A 23,960-nucleotide genomic window follows, 5' to 3' on the forward strand; every position below is an offset into this window, starting at 1 on the left:
CCTCTGGTGATTACTGTTACTCACCATCACTATGCAACGTTATTGTTGGGAATGTTCTTTCTCACTCTGTTCATGCATGATTCACATGCCCTACATTAATCTGAATTAGCTTCTGTTCCTTTGCAATATAGAATCAAGATCAGAAATAACTTTGCATGATCTGGGCTGGCTGCATATTCTAGGATTCTTTGTTGGGATCCAAGTATTTGCATTTCTAACTCACTCCCAGTTCAGTGGACAGGTTTGGTAAATCTTTGCTCATTGTGCATCTCTTTAACTCTCTTCTATCTTTGAAGAGCAATATGCTGTGTTTCACAATGGTGAAATAATTTGTTGCTTCAGCTATGTCATGTATGGTGTGTTTCACCACAGGAGGTGTGTGGCTTCAATTTCAGGGATTGTAACTGTAGTTGGATGTTTGTAGGCTGGGAGTTCTGCAAAAGCTGGATTATTGATATGTGCCAACGATTTTGAAGTTCACGTTGAACTTGTGTGTTGGCAGTGCAGTGTCATTCTGCCAATGCATGGAATTGATGATATGTTGTACACTGCAAGATTTTCTCTTGTGGATAGATTAAAATGCGACATTATAATGCAAAAATCTGACTTTGTTGCTTACCTTTTAATAATCATTGATTTGATAGTACATGCTATGGATTCTGCTGGATCATTTAAACATGACCAGTATGATGCTGATGATGCATCTTGGGTCATTTGCCATTTAGTCCATGTTTTAAATAGTTTGCCAGTTGTTGAGGTCCATTGTTAGACACTATCTGATTCTGAGTACTGCATAAAATAGAAGTAGTACTCATCATGTCAGTGATGTTGTGCTATGTTGACAAACAATGGAAAAGTTAGCGAAGCAATCTGTCACAAGGTTGTAATTTTCTCAATGCACTGTGAATAGTGTTATTCCTTTATCATTTCTGTTCAAGGACTGGATGGAACATTGTGTGGATATGTAGGCTCTCTCTAATGTGGTCTAATGCATTTGGCAAGTTTCAAATATATTCATGAGATGTTAACTATCATATTTCTGCCCAGACCAGTATGCAGACTCCTTGTTACCCTGCTTGCGCTTTCAATACCGAAGTCTCCACGGTATGATGTAGACATGATAACTTGGAGTAATGCTTTAGGTGTTAGAACCAGTTTGTCCTTGAAAATAACTTGTCATGATATACCAAATTTGTCTCCACATTACCGAAATGACCAAATCTTCTCAGGTATTTTGTTAATATGGAAGTCTGTCCTCGATAATGATCTTTTACAATTGTTTTAATTGTTCATCTTTAGTGACTGTGGATAGCAACAATTCATACTTGGTTTGGTGCAAGTATAACAGATCAACTTGGAGAATATCTTCAACTTTGTAATCAAGAGCATCAACATGTGAATCAAAAGAAATATCTTGGCTTTGTGTAGGTAGGATAATTTGATTAGTGTTTTGGATGTCATCATCTATGTTCTATCAACCATCATCATTTATATCTCACTTCAGCTACATCATGTATGGTGTGTTCCACCACAGGAGGTATGGCTTGAATTTCAGGGATTGTGACTGTAGTGGGACGTTTGTAGGCTGGGAGTTCTGCAAAAGCTGAATTATTGGTTTATGCCAATGATTTTGAAGTTCAAGTTGAATTTGTGTATTGGCACACTGCAGTGTGATTCTGTTAAAGTATGGAATTGATGATATGTTATACACTGCAAGATTTTCACTTGTTGATACATGGAGTGCCACTTGCTGAGGTGCATAATGGTAATTTATTGGCACTAGTTCCTGTGTGCATTGTTCGACTTTATCAGGATGCATGCTATTAATGTTAAAGCTTCTTATTTACAAAGTTTGGGAGAAGATTTGTAGCTCGGGTGCTCGTTGTTGTGGTTCTGTTCGCCGAGCTGGGAATTTTCAACTCACCAGGACGAAGGACCCGATACCCAGCTTGAGCAAAACCAATATAGCGTACAAAATCCCATGCAAGGACTGCACAAAACATTACATAGGACAAACAGGAAGACAGCTAATGATCCGCATCCATGAACATCAACTAGCCACAAAACGACATGACCAGCTATCCTTAGTAGCCACACACACAATGGCAAGCAACATGAATTTGACTGGGACAACACTACTATTATAGGACAAGCCAAACAGAGAATAGCCAGGGAATTCCTAAAGGTATGGCACTCATCCATAGATTCAATCAATAAGCACATCGACCTGGACCCAATATACCGGCCACTGCAGCGGACAGCTGGAACTGACAACCGGAAGTGGCAGATACAAATCACTATAAATGCCGGAGGAAACATCACAGAAGCGCTTCACAGGAGGGTCCCAAGCACTGAGGATGGGACTAAACTTCTGCAACACAAATTCCCAGCTCGGTTAACAGAACCACAACAACTTCTTATTTACCTTATACCATGTATATGATCTATGAGGTTAACATGTTGATAAACTTGGTATTTTCTGAAATTTCCCTTTTCCTTGGTTGACCCAGAATCTCACTGATATATTGCATTTGTACATTTTCTGAACTCTTCCCTTGCAGACAGTGTTGTGGTATTCTACCATTTTACAGGTCACCTGTGTTTTGCCCTAGGTCTGGCTTAACTTATTACAGATTTTGTTGGGCTGGTGGACTTTGATGGACATAACAATAACAATTGCTGCATCTAAAGCATCCAATTGTTGTTGATCTGCTATGATGGCTTCACGCTTGTGTCTATCCTCTAGTAAAACATCAATGCTGTGGCCCTTTATCTTGCCATCTGAATGTTTTAAATGATGTACCTGCAATGATCAACTCAGTGTACTTCTCTGAAAGTTTCTCTTCAGAAGAATCAAACTCATGTCTTTGCTGCAACATCTTCAGGCAGCCTGGTCAATATATTAATGAGGCCGATGTCTGTATGACGTGTTGGAGTCTACTAATCCTGACAATAATTCTTACCTTGATCTGGGCTTTGAGAATTGTATTTACATCTTTTACATCCATGACTCCTGCTTCTAGTTCTTATGTTCCAATGTTCTTCTGGTCATTCATAGAAAAAAAACAGATGTGCTAGCTCTGCAAAGTCCCTCATTGCCAATGGTAAATAATATTTTAGAGCTCTTACTCAGGATCACCTATCGCTTCAGCTCTCTACAATCCACTGCACTTTATCTCAGTTCAAAAGTGGACTGCAGACTTTAAATTTTTAAGTGAGGCAATTTTATTTGGAAAATCTCACCTTCCAATAACAAAAGTCTGTTTGCTTGGTGCTTAACGTCCTATCTACAGATCTGTACATCTTTCCATACCCACAGAAATGGATGCTATTTAAGGATAAGAAACTTCCCGTTTGTTCCAGTTACAAACCGTTCTCTGAATTAGATTTCCAAAGGTATGCCACAAAGTTGTTGAAATCTGACGTAGATAGCAGCCATTGCTGGCTATAATGTGATTTTGCCCCTAGAACATAGAACAGTACAGCACAGAACAGGCCCTTCAGCCCACGATGTTGTGCCGACCACTGATTCTCATGTATCTAATACCTTGCCCCTGACAAGGTATTAGATCTTATGCAACAATGCTTATCTCCTATAACATAAGAAACTGGTTACGAATGTAGCGATATTAGAGAATCCAACAGACACTTAATACAGCCAGCTATTATGTACAGCAATACATCCACAGCCCGATAAGTGTTTGTGCTAACATTAATCCACAGGTTAAACTAATCTCAGTGACCCCTAGTAAAATGGCGTATGACATCTTTTATAACTTCAGGGCACATGCTACGATGCAGCAATGATATATTGAGCAGATCTCTTAAAAGTATATTCATATACCGACCATGAGATATAACACAACAGATACCAACTCTTGATCACAGATAATTAAATGTAAATTTGAGAAACTTGGTCTTTTTCTAAATTTCATTTGGTTGAATTTGAACCCATACGTCAAGAGCTTTGACCTAGGACTTTGGTTTCATTATCAGTGACATTGTTAACATACCACCATCACCCTTTAAATGAAATCTAAATTTTAATCTAAAATAGAGCTTCTTGATAATTACTCTGGGTGCAGTATCAGAGTTATTGGTACTCATCAAAGATGTAAGAGGCAAAGACCAGCTGCAGACAGAATCTTGTGTCCGATTAATATTGCAGTAATAAAGATTATAAAAGCCTAAAAGAAATTCTCACACACAAAAACAGGATCATGCCTTCAGACAAATGATTCAGATTGACACAAATGCAACAGTATAGTTACATCGTTAAACAAAACAAAAATAATGTTCTTTTTTATAGGGACATTACTGAAGTGTTGCTTTATGTTTGTTTGTTTTCTGATAGACAGGAGAACTGGGGTATTATCAGGTACAATTGATGAACTTTAACATAGCTTTCATCTTCGTGCTTAGTCAATTTGAAGTTATGAACTAAATACATAACTCAGTTTTGCCTTTCTTTTTTTTGGCTCTTGAGTAGAAAGGTTCTCTTTATTTTTTTTTGACAGTTGAGTAAAGTAATAGTTCAGTCAGGTGGTTCTTCCAGATGGAAATAAAATATCTTTTGTCTTGGCAGCGCAGTGTAACTTCTATCAAAGAATAGACATGAAACAAAATAAATTCCATGCTGCTAAACGTATGTGAGTGAATCTGAGCTGGTCACACATTCACTCTTTCTCCCCTTTCTACATCCACAATGCAGGTTTGGAGAGGAGGAAAACCCAAGATGAGTGGTGACACATTTTCAGGTAACCTCCACTAAGGCCATCTCAGAGTGTGGCCAACCCGAGGCAGACTAGGAGCAGTGTTAGTTAAAGCTGATTCCTTAGCTTGTCCATGGTCCCAATCCCCTTCCATAGAGAACAGGATTTGGGGCCAAGTTTTTATCTCTGCTTTTTAAATGAAAATGCAAACATTATTTTATTGGTGAGCCCTCACATTTGGCACTTATTACTCTGGATTTTTTGTAACTGAAATTGATGTTTAGACTTGTGGCAAAGTTTCTGACTTTACTCACTAGTCCCAAAAATGAGAGAAAATTGAAATGTGGCCCTGCTCTTAATCTCTCATGTGCAAAGGTCAGGATCCAAAGAATATGAAAGGAACTACAAACAAGAAATACCTGCTTCAAAACTCAACTTGATTACAATTCATCTCAAACCAAAATGACAGGTCCACATTACTTTTGTCCATATCTCCAGTGGGGTAGCCGTACTTAAGATACAACCTGACCATTATCGAATTTAGCTCTTGCACCAATCTGCCTGATCGCTAACCCAAAAACAAATTGACAATCAATCCTAAAAATAAAACAAGAGATTATATATTAGGAAGCATTTTTTTTTGTCTATGATTGAAACATCAGTACTGTAATTAGGACTCACAATGATGATTGAAGACAAGGGCCTAGCTGCACTCAATTAACAAAAATTGATCCATCATCCAGTCTGACAAGAGATAAATACAAGATCAGTCGACAAATCACATCAGATACTTGATGTGTATTGGATACAGACAGACTTGTCTATGAGATGGACTGTAACTGAAGAGAAATCTGTATGGAAAAGCACATCCTTTTATCTTACTTTCTGTTTGTGGTGAACTTCATCGATTAACATCTGTTGGTTGTCAGCAACATCCCAATTGCATAAGATGATGGACATTAGGAATCAAATCCACTGGGGATGGGAGGACCATGTACAGTGTCTTTTTGCTGGTAGCTGACAGAAACAATCAGCGAGAGGGAGGGTCTGTTACAAGTACTGCATATGAAATGGCTTTCAATATTATGGGGTGTTGTTTTTCGTGCTGATGCCTGTTGTTGAGCATCTGTAGCATTTAAAAAGTGATATATTTGCCAAAGTTTTTAGCTGGAAGGATTCTTTTTATTTCTCGTCTTGACATTTGTCATTTGTAGGTAATGTGACGTAATGGAAGGTTTTAAAAGCTACAAAGTTATCACTTCCTCCATACCTATAACCAACATCATAGCAACCAATAGGGTGGTTAGGCCTAACTGGCAGGATGGTTTTATGGGGTTCTGCAATCCGTATGACAGCGGTCATATCACCATCGCACACTTGAGCATCTCTCTGGAGGTCAAGGAAGTCTGGAGAGGAACGCAGTGGAGTTTGTTGAGGTTTTTCCTGAACAGCTCTGTGACGTGGGATGCCATGCTCTATGGTCTGTTCCCCCAGGATGCACACCGAGATGAGCATCAAATATGCTGGGAGGACCATCAACTCCGTAAAAGATGCACCTTGATCTTCCTGCACTTGCTGGTCTTCCACTTGAAAGAGTTAACCCCGACTGAGTGTTGCAGACTGGCACATTCCAAGGTCCAGGACTACGTGCTGAGGGATGTGCTGAAGCTTGGGGCAGTAGCTGCCAAGGCGCGGTGGGGAAAGACCACCATGTAAGGTCCTTCTACTGAATAATAAGGGGGGGTCGGGTCCATTCAGGAATTATGTCTGTAAATATAGAATATAGAATATGGTGGACATCTGTAAGTAAAAATTTGAGTGCGTTCATTAACTGTCCATGTGCCAAAGATTTATTTTCTGTGAATAAAGTATATTTTTTAAATTTAAAAAAAAATCTCTCTGGAGGTCAAGTGAAAAATATAATTCCAGTCTTGACTCCCTGGGATCTGGCTCAGGGATGGAAATGTGACCACTAAGCTAAATGTTTATTTCATTATTATTCTATCTAGTAAAGAATGCAAATGTCATAGCTTTGCTTCCCCTTTTTCTTTCTGCTCCCAAAGAAAAGTGTCATTCCATGAATATAAAAACAGAAGGGGCAGGAACTGGAGTAGGCCATTCAGCCCCTCAAGCCTGCCATTCTATCAGATTGTGGCTGATTGTCCCAGGCCTCAATTCCTCTTTCATGCCAGCTCCATGTAGCTCACACCTCCTCAATATTTCAAACATCTATCTGCTGCTTCTTTAAATACTTTCAGTGATGCAGCCTCCAAACTCTCTGGGTCGAGAATTCCAAACATTCACTACTGTCTGAGGGAAGAAATTCCTTCACATTTCAGTTTTAACTGAGTGTCCTATTATCCTGTATCAATGTTCCTTATTTTGAGATACCAGCATTATTAGAAATATCTTCTCAACACTCCCCATGTCAAGCCTCCTTATATGTTTCAATAAACTATTACCTCATTCTTCTAATCTTTAATAAATTAAGGCCTGATCACTTTAGCTGCTATTGACAAATCAACATCTTCTCCCAGTAATCAGCCCAGTGACTGTCTTTTAAACTGCCTCCAAAGCCAATATATCCTTCTTAATTTTCAGACTCAAAACTGTACCAATTAGTTTAGAGCTCTACCTATAATCCTAACTGTACAATTTTCGAAATCACAGTTCCCAGCATGCTTCAAATGAAGCCCATCTCAACAGAACAGCACTCCCTGACCCTGTACTTGTGTCAATGCCTGAGACTCGGAACCTATTACTCTCACATCAATTTTTGAACCAAACATTTACCTCTCTCTCATGTATCTTTTATTTATCCTGCACTCATGTAGCTTGACTTGGATAGTAATCCTGATTTTGTTTCCTTGGTGGTTCTGCTTTTTAACTTAACCCTGAGCTGACTCTCAGCAGAATCTCTCTCCTAGTCATTCCTATGTTGTTGGAACCTTTGGGGACCATGTCAATTGGATGCTTCTTTTCCTATTTCAAATGCTTCTCTGGTCCAGAGGAGATGTTCTTAATCTTGAAACCATATGACCACCACAGTCTTTGGGGATCTCTGTCTTTGCCACAGACAGCAGTAGGTATTTCCCTAATTATGCTATCCATTTTACTACTATACCTTTCTCCTCAAATTGAAAGCCGTTCCATATCATGATCTTTGAGTCAGTTCATAACCTCCCTGCAGTCTGTGCCTTGTCACCACTGGCAGCAAGAATCTCATATCTGTTGGTCAGGAGCATTTGTTGAGCCTCGTCCTAAGATAAATTCTGGATCCCAATATCTGCCTCACTCACGTTCAAACCCCTCCCTCCCCAACCACAGATCAAATTTGATGTAATCAATCTAAGAGGTGTGACTGTCTCCTGAAGCACAAAATCCAGGTAACTGTGTCCCCTCTTTGGCGTGTCACAGTGTCTACACCTCAGACGTCAGCTTATCAAATCTGAGCCAAAGTTCCTTAACCAACCAAGACTTGATACAGGATCATGGATCATCCACCAGCTCCCACATGCTACAGCTGCCACACGTTGCCTTCCCAGCTATCACTATTTTACAGAATCAGTTGATTTGAATGTTAAATATTTTAAAAATGGATTTCCTAACCATACCCTTCAGTTGTATTAACGCGTCCTGGTTTAACCCACTTTCCCAATCAGGACAGACCCGGAAGAAAAATTCACTAAAGTATGGTTAATGCAGCAAATTTGTAGAAGGACTTTACTTTTCAAAATGATCCTGCCTGGCGTACATAATAAGAAAGAGCTGGAAGAGTTTTATCTCTCTCTTCTCTTTTTCTCTGTGTTTTTGCAATGGGACAAAGACCTTGAGTACTGGTATAATTGAAAAAATATGAGAATCCTTTTATGCATTTGTTGAAAATTATTTTCTCGATTACATGAGCTGAGGCAATAATCTACACTTTTTGAATGGTTAATGTTTTTATTAAATAGCTGATTTTCCATCTTCCTTTCACTAGCATTCTATAGGAAGGTTTTACCTCTACATGGACAGCCCAGGTTGGGATTACATCATCAAAAGATTCACAAGTATATAACAAAATAAGTTATTGTCATTCTAAAATACCATTCTGTGTAAATGTTAATTTTATTCTGTATCTTCTGTTTATTTGGAATTTATTACCGGCCTTGTATTTCAGAGACATGTGGAAATTATCTAACGATTTGGTGGCACTCAGTGTCATGACAGTTTACTGTGAACAAGATTTGAATCCAAACACATTTTGTTATATCGATATTGGCAGCACTATTCATGCTGAGTCACAACACATTTCCTTTGCTTTTCCAAGATAGGTGAAATCCTGGAAGTCAGCAGCAAACAGAGTGGGTGGCTGGATTGTAATAGCAAATGTTAGCAGAAAATTGTCTCCAAAATTATTGTTGAACAATGGTGACTGTTAAAATTTAGAGTACATATTTCACTCTAAGGAAGCATTTTATATATGAAACATCTTTGAGCTGCCTCAGTCAATTCCGATGGGCATAAGACCATGGTTTGAATCTACTTTATCCCACCTAATTCCAAAGAAGAGACATATTGAACTCGACACATTAATTTTGTCTTTCTATCTACATAGATGCTTGCCAGACCTGTTGTGTTCCGCACGGTTTTTTTTATGTTGTGTTTTTTAAACCTGGGGACTGAAATAAGGAAGAGCTGCTTTAAAAACCAGTGCTTTGAAACTTGGCTGCAGTTCTGAAAGCAAGAAACCTGAAATCCATGCCTGCTTCTTTCTGGAGCTGTTATAGATATGATGGGCCAAGTGGCCTCTTCGTATACTGTAAAATTCTATGATTCTATGCTCATGTAAAGAATTATTTGGACAAGTAATAATTGCAAAGTAGCAGACAATTTGGAGCTGAGGGTGTTTACTGATGCAGCTTTTGTTGGCAACAAGAAGTTGATTGGTCTAGGGCTAGTGATCACAACAATACATTTGCCTGCCAAAAATTTCGCAATAAACTTGAATGGAAGCTTTCCTACAACAATGCTGTAACTTTTAATTGATAAGTCAGATAACAAGTGATTTGACCATATTGTGCCAATCAGTGAAAGCAACTGCAGAAAACTGACTGAACTAATGTGCTGGCCAGCAGAAGTTTTGTAAAGATCCTCTCCACAATGGGACCTGGGACCAAAGACTACTAAACTGTTTGTCCAACTTTTCTCTTCTGTCCTTAACCTATTAACCCTGTCTGTTTCAAAAACAGAAATTTATGGAGAAGTTCAGCAGGTCTGGAAGCATCTGGTGTAAGAAAGCAAAGTCAACCCTTCAGGTCTAGTCACCCATCATCAGATCACTGTCTGCTTGTCTATGTGTGTAAGAGAGAATTTATAAAAGGATTCCAGTTTTAATAAGTAAATGGTTCTAAACTATTTAATAAGTACTTATTAAATAGTTTAGAACCATTTACTTGCAGCCAAAGTCTGATTTATGAATTTTATAAAATCTTTAAATATTATGACAACTTCAGGGACTTGATTTCCAATGCAAAAACCTAGTGAATTGTAACACTTCTTTATTATATTACCAGCTCCTAGATGGTATCAACATACTTTATTTTGGGAAGTCTTATTCGACCAGATTTTTGTAGCCTCCCATTTTTATGAACTTGGTGTCAACATCAAACACATCTTCAGCTAATCCTCAACAATTCACTGAGCAAGCGTAGTTCCACTGGGTTGCAATACAAGGTGTGAAGGTTCTCTGACAGTTGTATCAAGCTCTGGCTAGATTGCATCTGGATGGAATACACCATTCAATTCTGGGCAGTGCACTCTGAGAAGGATATTTCAACATTAGAGGAGATGAAGTTCAGATCCATTGAATGAAAGAGTTAAATTGTGAATAGATTACACAAATTGCATAAATCTCTTTTGTAGAACAGAGAGACCTAGGGGTTCAGGTATATAATTTTTTTTTAAGTTTGCATCACATGTGAAATTGGGTGGTTAAGAAGGCATTAGCATACTTGCCTTCAATGCTCAGATCTTTGAGTATAGGATTTGGGACATCTTATTGAGGTTGTACAGGACACTTGTGAGGCCTCTTCTGGAGTCCAGTTATGGTTGCCCTGTTGTAGGAAGGATATTATTAAGCTGGAGTAGTTTCAGAAAAGATTTTCTAGGATGTTGCCAGGAACGGAGAGTTTGAGTTAAAAAGAGAAGCTGGATAGGCTGGGACTTGTTTCACTGGAGTATTGGAAGATGAAGATGACCTTATTGAGGTTTATAAAATCACGAGGGGTATAGATAAGGTGAATGGCAGATATCTTTTCCCAAGGAGGGCTGCATATTTCAAAACAGAGGACATGTTTTTAAGCTGAGAGGAGAAAGATTTAAAAAATACATGGGGGCAATATTTTTACTTGTAGATTGGCTCGTGTGTAGAATGAACCAGGGGAAATGGTAGATGTGGGTTCAGTTAGTATATTTAAAAGACATTTGGATAAGTTTATGAACAGGGAAGGTTTGAAGGGATATGGGCCAAGCACAGGCAGGTGGGACTAGTTTAGTTTGGTTTTATGGTCTGCACAGATTGGTTAGACTGAAGGGTCTGGATCCATGCTGTTTGATTTTATGACTCTAAGTAAATTTGTTTTCTCTTGAATTCAGAAGATTAGGGGATGATCTAAGAAAGGTGTTTAAGGTGAGTGAAGGATTTCACAGGGCAGCTACCTCCTTTGGTGGTGGCATTCTGAACAACAAGCTATAACCTTAAAGTTAGAGCTGAGCCATTCAGGGGTGTCAGAGAAAGCATTTCTTCATGCAAAGGGTAGTGGAAATCTGGAACTTGAGCCCTCGAATATCTCTTCCGTCTTGAGGTAAACAGAAAATGTTCACACTGAATTGATAGACCTTTGTTACCAATCTAGTAATTGGACGTACAATGGGATGCTTGTGGGCGGTATGGTGGCACAGTGGTTAGCACTGCTGCCTCACAGCGCCAGAGACCTGGGTTCAATTCCCGCCTCAGGTGACTGACTGTGTGGAGTTTGCACATTCTCCCCGTGTCTGCCTGGGTTTCCTTCCACAGTCCAAAAATGTGCAGGTTAGGTAAATTAGCCATGCTAAATTGCCTGTAGCGTTAGGGGAATGGGTCTGGGTGGGTGGCGAGTTGGTGTGGACTTGTTGGGCCGAAAGGACTGTTTCCACACTATAAGTAATCTAATCAATACACGCTTTTGTCGGGTTGAAGGGACTGCTGCATTTTTAAAAGTCTTTCTAAGTACATCAATGGCTCACAAGCAGTGCTATTGGATTGAGGCTGTCAAAACATTTCACTTATAGTTCCTCACTCAAGCGCCAAGGGGATTTCTGTAGAAGGAGGATCAGTATGCAATGTAAATTAGTCTTAAGTATGAAGTCCCCAAATAAAAACAAAACACTAGTTGCCTTCAGCAAATTATATTCTGATAATGGAAAAGTACAAATGTATTACCAGAGCTAAATATGTTTACTTCTGGGCAAGGATAGCATATCATTACAAAAAAAAAGTTTTGAACGCTCAAAAGCTACATGCCGAAGTAATTAAGGAGACTGACAGTTCACAGCTTATTCAGAGATAAGCATTAGTTGATTATCCCTGCAATGCATATTAATGTAAAAATCTGTTTAAAACCATTCATCTCCAGTTTGCTTGTGAACCTCAGTTCCTCTGAGGAGGAGATTAATGCTTTCCATTGAAACATTGCCTTGAGTCAGATAACAGTAGAAATCACAACTGAATATTGCTTGTGAGTTGCATAGTCTCCTTTGCTCATGGGAGAAATGTAATCAATTATGTCACTTGCTGTGTTCCATATGGCTGAATACATTTATGTTGCAAACATTTTGAGCTTATCTGTGTTAAACTTACATGGATTGTACTTTACTGCCTCTGTTATGACACACATGTAGAGACAATCACATGTGCTTCTATCATTTATCGTAGTGTCTGATCAGAAGAGTAGGGGAGAGATAGAATTAACTGGACAGTTTCTTCCAGCAGACAATCACTGTAAGAGATGTGGGTTTAATATTAGAATCATGGAAACACCACAGTGCAGAAAGAGACCATTCAGCTCATCAAGTCTATACTGACCCTCCAAACAGCGTCCTAAACCCCTCCCCTACGTCTTATCCCCATAACTCTGTATTTTACATGGTTAAACCGCCCAGCCTATACATCCCTGGTTACTAGGGACAATTTAGCTTGGCCAATCCACCTAGCCTGCACATCTTTGGATATCTTTGATCAATGGTCAGGGGCAAAGGGAAGTGACTATAAGTTTGGGAAAATAGGGATCCAGCATGTAATGATGTAGTGAGTGGGAAGACAGAGGGCAGGTAAGGAGGCAAAATGCAAAAAGGAACCGGCACTAAATTGAAAATTTGATAAAGGTGGGATATCCTTGGTCAGCTTTTCTCAAGCTATAATTCACACCAAGGCTGAGACTCACTTAGAATTTTAAAATTACATTTTTGTTGAAAGCCTGATTGACATCACTGTTACATGGGGGTAGGTTAGCTTGGCTGGCTGATACAGTGATATCAATAGTGGTGGGTTCAATTCCCACACCAACTGAGGTGACTAGAAGGCCCCTCCTTCTCAAAACTCCCCTTGCTTGAGATGTGGCAGCCGTCAGGTGAAACCATTACCAGTTGCCTCTCTCTAATGAGCGAGCAACCCTATGATCTAGTAGAGCTGTGGTGACTTTATTGTTCACTTCCCACATCAAAGATTAGCACCATACATAACATCGACAAATTCAAAGCTATTTTAAAGATTGCATAATCAATAAAATGCGTTCTTTAACAAATATTTCTTTATTTCAGATATTCCGCAGTGAAGGGTATGGGACCCTCGGGTGGGGTTGTGATCTGGTTCTATTTGGGATTGCAAGCTCTGAGGCAGTAATGGCCACTGTGAAGCTCTGAGTTAAACACTCTCTAAAAGGCTCTTGCTCTCAATTTTCATTCAGTTTTCAGGGGTCGCAGTAACTTTCAATTTTTAAAATGGGAAAAGGTTTTGGAAACACTGCTATAGTTTTAAATGTTTCTCCTTCAAGAGGAGCAGTGAACCGGAGAATGGATCTTGGGGCAGCAAAATGGCATAACCAGCTCACAGTAGGACACCTGAGCTGGGCCATGAAGCAAGTTAGCTCCCAGAGGATGTTCGGGCAGTGAGACAAATATTGGCAGAGCAGTGCGCTGATGTGACATACTGATGAGGTCAGTGCCAACAATCACCTGTACCAGTGTGGCAGCAGGAGATACTACTATCATTCCCGGTCCTAAAGTCTCTTTATTCAGGTTCAGCAACTGTCCAGCATCTTGGGGTTAAGATTGCTCTATAAATATTAATTGCTGTTGTTATTGTTGGTATCTTTAGTAGAGTAGAGAGGCACTAATAGATTAGAAAGCACTATCCTTTTTGAGGCACATTCTGGGTCTGACCTGATAAGAGAAAATCACAAATGTGGCAATCCTTTCAAAGGCGACACTCCCTAATCTGTGAGCACTCATCAAAAATGTCTTCTAAGGCTTGGCCACTTCTGCAGAACGTATGATGCTCATGTACCCGAGGGCTTCCTGTACTGTGAGTGAGTTAGAGCGAGATAATCAGTGGAGCACTCAAACTTCTTCTGAACGGATGTCAAAAAGGATGACACAATGCCCCTGATTATTATTGAGTGGACAGCTAATGACATAGGAAAATGTTGACTCCTTCTGTAAACTGATTTACACCACTCTGATGATTAAAGGTTACAAAGGGCTGACTACTGACACCAAGACCAAAAGCAACAGCCTGCAATAACCTTGATATCTCAGAATGCAGCACTTCTGGCACCATGTCTGTCACCTCTGACCTCTGCTGTCATTGCAAAGGAGTGCCATATGAAGAAACTCCGTTTGAAATAGGTTGTTTGTTGCATGTCCATCATCTTTTTTAGAGGAAAGAATGCTGAAGACAAGATAGTTTTCTCATTGTGCATTGCTGGGCCTGGCTTGGTCTGCTTGTGGAAGGTTGAGATAAGCAGAAGGTTCATTTGTAAGGCCCTCCATAGCACAGAGGTAATGCCCCTGTCCTTGGACCAGGAAACCCAGGTCTAAGTCCCACCAGCTTCTGAGGTGTGTAATAACATCTGTGAACAGTTTGATTAGAAAAATAGGTTAATTACCAAAAAGAAAACCTCATTTGTGCAAGGTGGCCTGCATCTTTAGGTGTTCTTCCAGTTCTGTGCAATGACTGGCTCTGATTCAAAGATGTTTCTTGCAACATTTTATCACCCATTTGATATGGGAATTATAGGATTGCAGCATCAATTAGGAAATGTGGGGGAACTGGGGACAGCATGAGGAGCATCTGCTTGTCAGCAGGGTGGAACTCTGTGTGAGTTTGTAAATGATACTGCTTCCAGTTGATTGGGTATGCACAGGTTGGGGCTGAAGTGAATGCTCACTCATTACCATCTTTAAGAAATAAGAGAAAAACTTCCATTTGTATAGCATCTTATCAAAACCTTAGGACGTTGTTCAGTGTTTCAGGAATGGTTTACTTTAAACTGCTGTTTTTCAGACAAAATTGGAAAGCAATTGTATAAATAAAGGTGCCTAATAGACAATGAACGGTCATTATCCTATTTGTGGTTGTTCTAGGTGATGTGGAATGAGTTAACACTGCACAGGGAGAACACCCGCATTTTCTTTGATTAGCACCGTAGGAACCCTTATTGATCTCCTCAGAAGCTAGTTTAGTTTAACGTGTCCAGAAAATATATGTCTGAGAAGTCTTTCGTAAATGGTATTGAAACATCAAGAGCTGAACTTTCAACTAATATTTACTCATTATCTGTGAGTATAAGCTGCATTGGAAGAGTTGTTGAACCATCAGAGTAACATACACAAGCTCCATTTTACAGCAGGGGTCAATGAATATTCCAAAAATGGGAATCCTTGCTGACATTTTCAATTCCTAACCTGTTCCAGAACCAAATCCTTTGGTAACTGTATTTCCAACATATATTTCCCTCATATTCTCCTTTAGCCCATCAAATCATTACAATGTTGTAATTTCTAAACATTAATGTAAAATACTAATCTAATATTTCCACCATGTCTTTACAATGCATTTTTATGATCTATGTCTAAACATATCACCTCTTTGACTTTACTTTTCACATGCTTGTCAAAATGCTTACTATTCCCCTTCTTTAAGTCTGTAAAGTTTTTTGTGTTCGAAGATGGTCCCAAATTATACGGAGCACTGTGTAGCAAATCACTTTGTAGCAAGTGCTTTTCTAAATTCCTAATAACCAAAAGGAGGGCAGTGACTTCAGTTGGCTGGACAAATGATTTGCAATGCGGAATGATGCCAACAGCGTGGGTTCAATTCTCACATTGGCTGAGGTTATCAGGATGGGTCTCCATCTCAACGTCACTCCTTCTCTGAGTCATGGTGACCCTCAGGTTAAACCACCACCAGCTGTCTCTCCCTAATGAGAGAGTGGGACTGTGGTGACTTTTATGTGGACTAAGCTGTTGATTAGAGGGTACCATTTCTGCTGTGTGCTAACATTTGGCACAGACAAATAATTTCATTTTAATAGGGAAGAATTTATTAATTGACAATGTCAAATAATATATACTGGGAAGTATTTTTTTTATCAGGAGCACTGAAAAAAGGAACAGAAAGAAAATTGAACTCATTACAAACTAATTTGAAAAATTCCAGGCAAAGATTGAGCAATAATATTAGAAATTTAGTGCTTGAGAAATCACCAGAAAAGCAGCCTTGCAACGCAAAATAACTTAAACTGTAGCAAATGGAAATTTCCTGGCTCTTATTCCAGTCATGCTGAAGCATTGCCAAATACAACAGTTTGCAACTATGATGATAGTAATTACAGGCAGATTGCATTTATGATTAAAATTACTTCATGTTTCAAAACAGCGATCTTCAATGAAAAGATTCTAGCTGTGTTTTGAAGTTCACACACCTGCATGTTGAGAGTTGAGCTGTTGTTGGCTGAACAAATATAATAGGGAACATTTGTATCTGGGCCTTCTGATTGTCGCCTTGATTGATGTCCCTTATTCACTGCAAGCGCTCAGTGAAAGGTACCATCTATCGTTTCCATCCAGCAAGGAGAAAATCAGGCAGATCATTTCTTAGATTTGTATTCCAGCAGCTTCAAGGCCCATTATCAAACAGCATGGGGGCAGTTACCTGCACGGTACAATCTGTACTCCTTCACTTTTGCAATTTTTCACTCAACACTTGTACAGAAACTTTGAATAACAAAGTATCCTTCTCAGTTGGTTGTTTAATGGTCCCTGTGCATATTTTACCTTTCAATTCTCCATGCTGTTATTCAATGCTATGAAATCCTCCAGAGTCTGTGACTGCTTTGATATAGGTTTGAATGGCTTCATTACAGGACTAACATTATATTTATATGCTAAGATGATTGTAGGTTCTATTATGGACCTTACCAAATTACCTTGAAGCATACTAAGAAGATGGCCTAGACCATAATTTTACTTACTTCAAAGGCAAGAGCCAGGCGTTATGTTCCGGTTGCAATTTGATTGGTCAAACTAAAGTGCACTTTATGTATACTCGATTGTTAAAATAGAACAAAAGAAAGAACAAATTGGAATAACTTAATGGAATGATGGATTACTTCATTACTAAGCAGTAACTGTATTAACTATAGTGATGTCTCATAAACACACCCCTGGCAAAGGCAAATTCAATAAAATAGATTGTCTCACAGGCAATTCTGTAATCTAGGAGGAATAGCTGAAGAGAAAACTCTGAGGGAGAGAGTAGCAGGGAGAGATATACAGCAGCTCCCTAATCCAGCTTCAAAACCCCAGCAACTGCTACTGCAAAATGAAAACTAAAAATCTCTGGAAGCAGAAAGTCTAAATAGGAAGTGTCAGAGAGTGATAGAGATATGCAGCACGGAAAAGACCCTTTGGTCCAACTCGTCCAAGCTGACCAGATATCCAAAATTAAATCTAATCCCATTTGCCAGCACTTGGCCCATATCCCACTAAACCTATTCATGTATCCTTTTAAATGTTGTAATTGTACCATCCTCCACCATTTCCTCTACTGCTCATTCCATACACTTACCACTCTCTCCAGGAAAAAGTTGCTCCTTAGGTCCCTTTTATATCTTTTCCCTCTCACCCTAAACCTATGCCCTCTTGTTCTGGACTCCCCCACCCCAGGATCTATTTAAGCTATTCATGCCCATTATAGTCACCCCTCAGCTTCTGAAGGTCCAGGGAAAACAGCCACAGCCTGTTCAGCCTCTCCCTACAGCTCAAACCCTCCAAGCCTGGCAACATCCTTGTAAATCTTTTCCGAACCCTTTCAAGTTTCACAACATCCTTCCTTTAATATAATCAGAAGAAACATGCACACAGGAGGACAGGTGGCTCCTTCTGTGTCCTCCTGTAATTTTAGTTTACATTTGAGGCAGCCAATAATATATCGCTTCAGGAAAACCAACTTTTGGCACATGGAATGCAAAAGAGATAACTGCTCGCCTCAATCTCTTCCATTCCTAATTGGGGAATCTCCAACACTACTCCTGACTTCATCCTCGAGGCCCCTTCTGTTCACACTCCAACGCTCCCCAACAGCATTTCAAACACCTGCAAGCCTACCTCCCATTTACTTTGACACCCAGTCATTTCTCCACAAACCGCCGATGATCTCACTCACTTACCTCAGGATTGACACAGGAACATATGTGGATTGAAGCTCTTAGACCCAATCAAAAGAAAGGGGATTGGTGGTAGCACATGATCTTCTACTTAACCCAAAACCCTGCACTGCTCAATGAGTCTGCAGAATTCCCTCTCCATTCAAATGGTTCGGCATTGAGCAGCCATCTTTCATGGGAAGGGAAAAGGATGGTGCAGGTTTAGAATTTTCTCTGCCTTCTATTCAAATCCTGGCATTGGACCCAAGCAGATGTCTGGTACTGGAGATCTCAGAAATTTCCCAGGATGTAAGGGCAGCAATTTGATACATTCCCTAGTGCAATAAAGACGGAAACCCAAACCAATATCTATCACTGAAGAAAAGCCGATTGATTAGCAGTGCGACATTCAAATTGAGGATCAAGTGGTCTTTGGGATTTAATTTCCTAAACTTGGTTTATTCAAAGCAAAACAACACAAAAAGTATGATGCAAACTGCTCTGATGTTCCCTTTACAAGGTCTAGAATTTTTAGATGTTATTTTGTGTTGAGATGAGAAACATGTTTTGCCCATAGAGTATTAAATATGTGGAATAGGCTGCTAATTAAAGCAATTGATATTATAACAATAACCTGTAAATCTAAAGGGAACACTTCCACTTTCTAAACATTCCTAATTGCAATTCTATTACAGGTAAATTACAGGAACCATTTTTCAACTCAGATCAATATTTCAGGAAGGTGATGACCCTCAGTCTGAGGACCAAACAAATGTAATACCAACAAAGACTGTGTCAGGAATGTTTTGTGTTATTATTCACTCATTGGATGGTTACTGGCTGGTGCAGCATTAATTGCCGATCTCTAATTGCCAATGAGAAGGTGGGGAGCTGCCTTCTTGAACCACTCCAAAGCAGGTTGACCCACAATACAGTTAGAATTAGAATTAGAATTAGCTTTATTGAGACATTTACTCAAATGAGTACAGTGAAAGGTTTATAAGTCACCATTTCCATCGCCATCATAGGTACAAAGCTACCTAAGTACAGATTCCCACTGCTCCCACTCTGCACTGGGACACTGCTCCCTCTCTGCACTGGGTCACTGCTCCCACTCCGCACTGGGACACTGCCCCCTCTCCGCACTGGGACACAGCTCCCGCTCTGCACTGGGACACTGCTCCCTCTCCGCACTGGGACACTGCTCCCTCTTCGCACTGGGTCACTGCTCCCACTCTGCACTGGGCCACTGCTCTCACTTCACACTGGGACACAGCTCCCGCTCTGCACTGGGACACTGCTCCCCCTCTGCACTGGGACACTGCTCCCGCTCTGCACTGGGACACAGCTCCCGCTCTGCACTGGGACACTGCTCCCTCTCCGCACTGGGACACTGCTCCCTCTTCGCACTGGGTCACTGCTCCCACTCTGCACTGGGCCACTGCTCTCACTTCACACTGGGACACAGCTCCCGCTCTGCACTGGGACACTGCTCCCCCTCTGCACTGGGACACTGCTCCCGCTCTGCACTGGGACACAGCTCCCGCTCTGCACTGGGACACTGCTCCCCCTCTGCACTGGGACACTGCTCCCGCTCTGCACTGGGACACTGCTCTCATTCTGCACTGGGACACTGCTCCCGCTCTGCACTGGGTCACTGCTTTCATTCTGCACAGGGACACTGCTCCCACTCTGCACAGGGACACTGCTCCCACTCTGCACTGGGACACTGCTCCCATTCCGCACTGGCTCTCTGACCCTGCTTTGCACTGGGTCACTGACCCCATTCCACACTGGGTTACTGACCCCGCTCTACACTAGGTCACTAACCCCGCTGGTTTATGATGTCCCTGGTTCAGAGGTTGGGAATTGGAGGCTGGAGCTGGTTGTCTGAGGCCAAAAGTCTGAGAAGATTAAATAAAAGAAGGAAAACATGGAAGGGAGGAAAATAGGGAGAAAAAGAAGAAAAAGAACAGGCAGAGCATTCTACTCTGCTGCCATCTTTACCCAGACTTCCAGGATTTTCATGCAGTAACATGAGTAACAGCCCTGTTCCCCCCCCCCTCCCAAACCCATCCAACACCTCCCTCTGCCCCTTAACACCTCCCCCCATCTGCCCCGGTCCCCAGCCCTGTCCAACATCTCCCCCCCTCCAAACCCATCCAACACCTCCCTCCGCCCCTCAACACTGCTCCTGGCCCCCAACACCACCCCATCTTGCCCCCCCCTTGTCCAACACCACCACTCAGAGTGGTCCATACCAGCGTGGCCCCCCAATCCAAAGCGTGCGAACCACCGTGCCCCCCCGATCCAGCCCCTCCCACTCCCCATCCGTCCCCGCCCCTCTCCGGAGCAGCCAGACTGTACACCAACAAGACTGCTGCTGCTGCTACTGCTGCCTTTATGGGGTATGTCTCCAAATAGCAGGTTCCATGTTTGCCCTGCCCAATTTTGGACAGATTATTCCTGGGAAGCGGGGAGGGGGGTGGTTTAGGGTGGGGAGACAGAGAGGGCAGGAGATAGGTTATTTGGAAATTGTGCCTGTTTAATCAGTATAAACAAAAGACGCGATCACTGTTGGAAACACGTCTGATGTAACATTTCTATCGGGACCTTGAGATCTCCTTTTTAATCCGATTTTCAGATAATTGGTATTCAGATAATCGAGGTTCCCAGTATAAGGAGCAAGAGGGTAACTATAGAAAGGGTTGGCCCACTCAAGGACAAGGAAGAAAGTTATGCGTGGAGTAAGTTTCTTAACGAGTACTTTGCAGCATTATTCACCGAGGAGAGGGACATGACCGATGCTGAGGTTAGGGATAGGTCTTTGATTATTTTAGGTCAAGTCAGCATAAGGAGGGAGGAAGTTTTGGGTAGTCTACAAGGCATTAAGGTAGACAAGTTCCCAGGTCTGGATGGGATCTACCCCAGGTTACTGAGGGAAGTCAGAGAGGAAGTAGTTGAGCTTTAACAAATATCTTTGCAGCATCCTTGAACCTGAGTGAGGTCCTGGAGGACTGGAGAATTGCTAATGTTGCCCCCTGTTTAAGAGGGGTAGCAGGGATACACCAGGTAATTATAGACCGGTGAGTCTGACATCAGTTTTAGACAAGCTGCTGGAGAGGAGACTGAAGGACAGAATCTCTTCCCATTTGGAAGAAAATGGGCTTATCAGTAATGGACAGCATTGTTTTGTGCAGGGAAGTCATGTATTATAAACCTAATAGAATTCTTTGAGGAGGTGACAAAGTTGATTATAGGGCAAGGGCTGGATGTCATATACGTGGACTTTAGTGAGGCATTTGAGAAGGTTCCCCATGGTAGGCTGATAAAAAAAGTGAAGTCGCGTGGGGTCCAGGGTGTATTAACTAGATGGATAGAGAACTGGCTGAGCAGCAGGACACAGAGAGTAGTAGTGGAAGGGAGTTTCTCAAACTGGAAACCTGTGACCAGTGGTGTCCCACAGGGACCTGTGCTGGGACCACTATTGTTTATTATCTATACAAATAGTCTGGAGGAAGGTGTAGATTGCCTGATTGGCAAATTTGCAGATGACACTAAGATTGGTGGAGTAGCAGATTGTGAAGGGGACTGTCAGAGAATACAGCAGAATATAGTTAAATTGGTGAGATGGGCAGAGAGATCGCAGATGTAGTTCAATCCGGGCAAATGTGAGGTGATGCATTTTGGAAGATCCAATTCAAGAGCGAAAAGTCCTGGGGAAAATTGATGTTCAGAGAGATCTGGGTGTTCAGGTTCATTGTTCCCTGAAGATGGCAACGCAAGTCAGTAAAGTGATTGAGAAGGCATATGGCATGCTTTCTTTCATTGGACGAGGTATTGAGTACAAGAGCTGGCAAGTCATGTTACAGTTGAATAGGACTTTGATTTGGCTGCATTTGGAATACTGCATGCAGTTCTGGTTGCCACATTACCAAAAGGATGTGGATGCTTTGGAGAGGGTGCGGAGGAGGTTCACCAGGATGTTGCGCGATATAGAGGGTGCTAGTTATGAAGAGAGGTTGAATAGGCTAGGATTATTTTCATTAGATAGACAGAGGGTGAGTGGGGACTTGATTGAGGTCTACAAAATCATGAGAGGTATAGACAGGGTGGATAGTAAGAAGTTTTTTTCCCAGAGTGTGGAACTCAATTACTAGGAGTCATGAGTTCAAAGTGAGAGTGGAAAGGTTTAGGGGAGATATATGTGGAAAGTTCTTTACACAGAGGGTGGTGGGGGCCTGAAGCGTGTTGACGGCGGAGGAGGTAGGGGCAGGAATGATAACATCATTTAAGATGCATGAAAGGGATACAGATCTTTAGAAAATAGGGGGCAGGTTTAGATCGAGGATCTGGATCGCTGCAGGCTTGGGCGGCTAAAGGTCCTGTTCCTGTGATGTAATTTTCTTTGTTCTTTGTCCAACAGACAGTTGGCTGGAAGGCTAGAATCAAACCCTGTTCTCTTGTGCTGTAAGGCAGCAGTGCTAACCACTGGGCCACCATGTTATCCAAATATGGCAAGTTAGGTTGAATAAAAGGTAATTAAATAGTAAATGCCAGGCTTAGGGTAGAAGGGGCTGGATCTGAATGAAGTGCTCTTCAGAGGATCAGTGCAGGCTCAATGGTCCAATAGCCTCAATCCATATTGTAGGGATTCTATGATTCTGTATAACAGAGACTATATTGAGTGTGTGGGAGGTCTATGCTAAATGTTTCATGACTTCTTATGTTTTAAAAGTGTTATCTAATTGATTTGGTTGCCAATCGTCTATTGAGACAATTGTACCTTAATAGCCACAGCTGCCCTATTTTGATACCTTAGGACATACCTATACTGTTTTAAAAGTATCCAGTAGAGTGAAATACTGCTCTATTTCCTTCATCAGAACATTCTTAGCCTCGCATGTAACTAGGCATTTGTGAATTCGACATTTTAAATTTATTTATTCACAAGCTCAAGAAAAGCTGACAGGCAAATGATTGAAAAATGTAGGAAAAAAATACTTGGGATTATAAAGCACCTTTCATGACATCATAAACAGTTTCAAGAAATTACTTTTTGGGAGCACAGCTACTAATATTTTGTAGATAAATGTGGCATTTAGTTTGTACAAAGCAATATCTCACAAACAGCGATGAATTAAATGACTTGTTTATCCTGCTGATGGCATTGATTGAGATGTTACACACCATGGCAGGACAACTCGTTGGCTCTTGGCAAATAGTACCACAGCATATTTCATGTCACCTTGAACAGGCAGGAACGTGCTCCTTGGTTTAATAGTACAACTGAAAGTTATCACCTCTATTAAGGCTACTTCCTCAGTTCTGCACCGAAATGTCAGCAGAGATAATGTGCGCAAACTCTAAAGAGGACATGAAACAAGATGAGGCAATTCATTGAGCGGTTCAATGCTTGCAAGCTGGAGTGTCAAACCCCTGTTGGGGGGAATGATGATATATCAGCAGCAGGTTGCGTTTCTGCATGTAAACTGTTGGTGCTTGTTGTTTTTACTGAACA

This window comes from Hemiscyllium ocellatum, chromosome 37, assembly GCF_020745735.1.
Source record: "Hemiscyllium ocellatum isolate sHemOce1 chromosome 37, sHemOce1.pat.X.cur, whole genome shotgun sequence".
NCBI lineage: Eukaryota > Metazoa > Chordata > Chondrichthyes > Orectolobiformes > Hemiscylliidae > Hemiscyllium > Hemiscyllium ocellatum.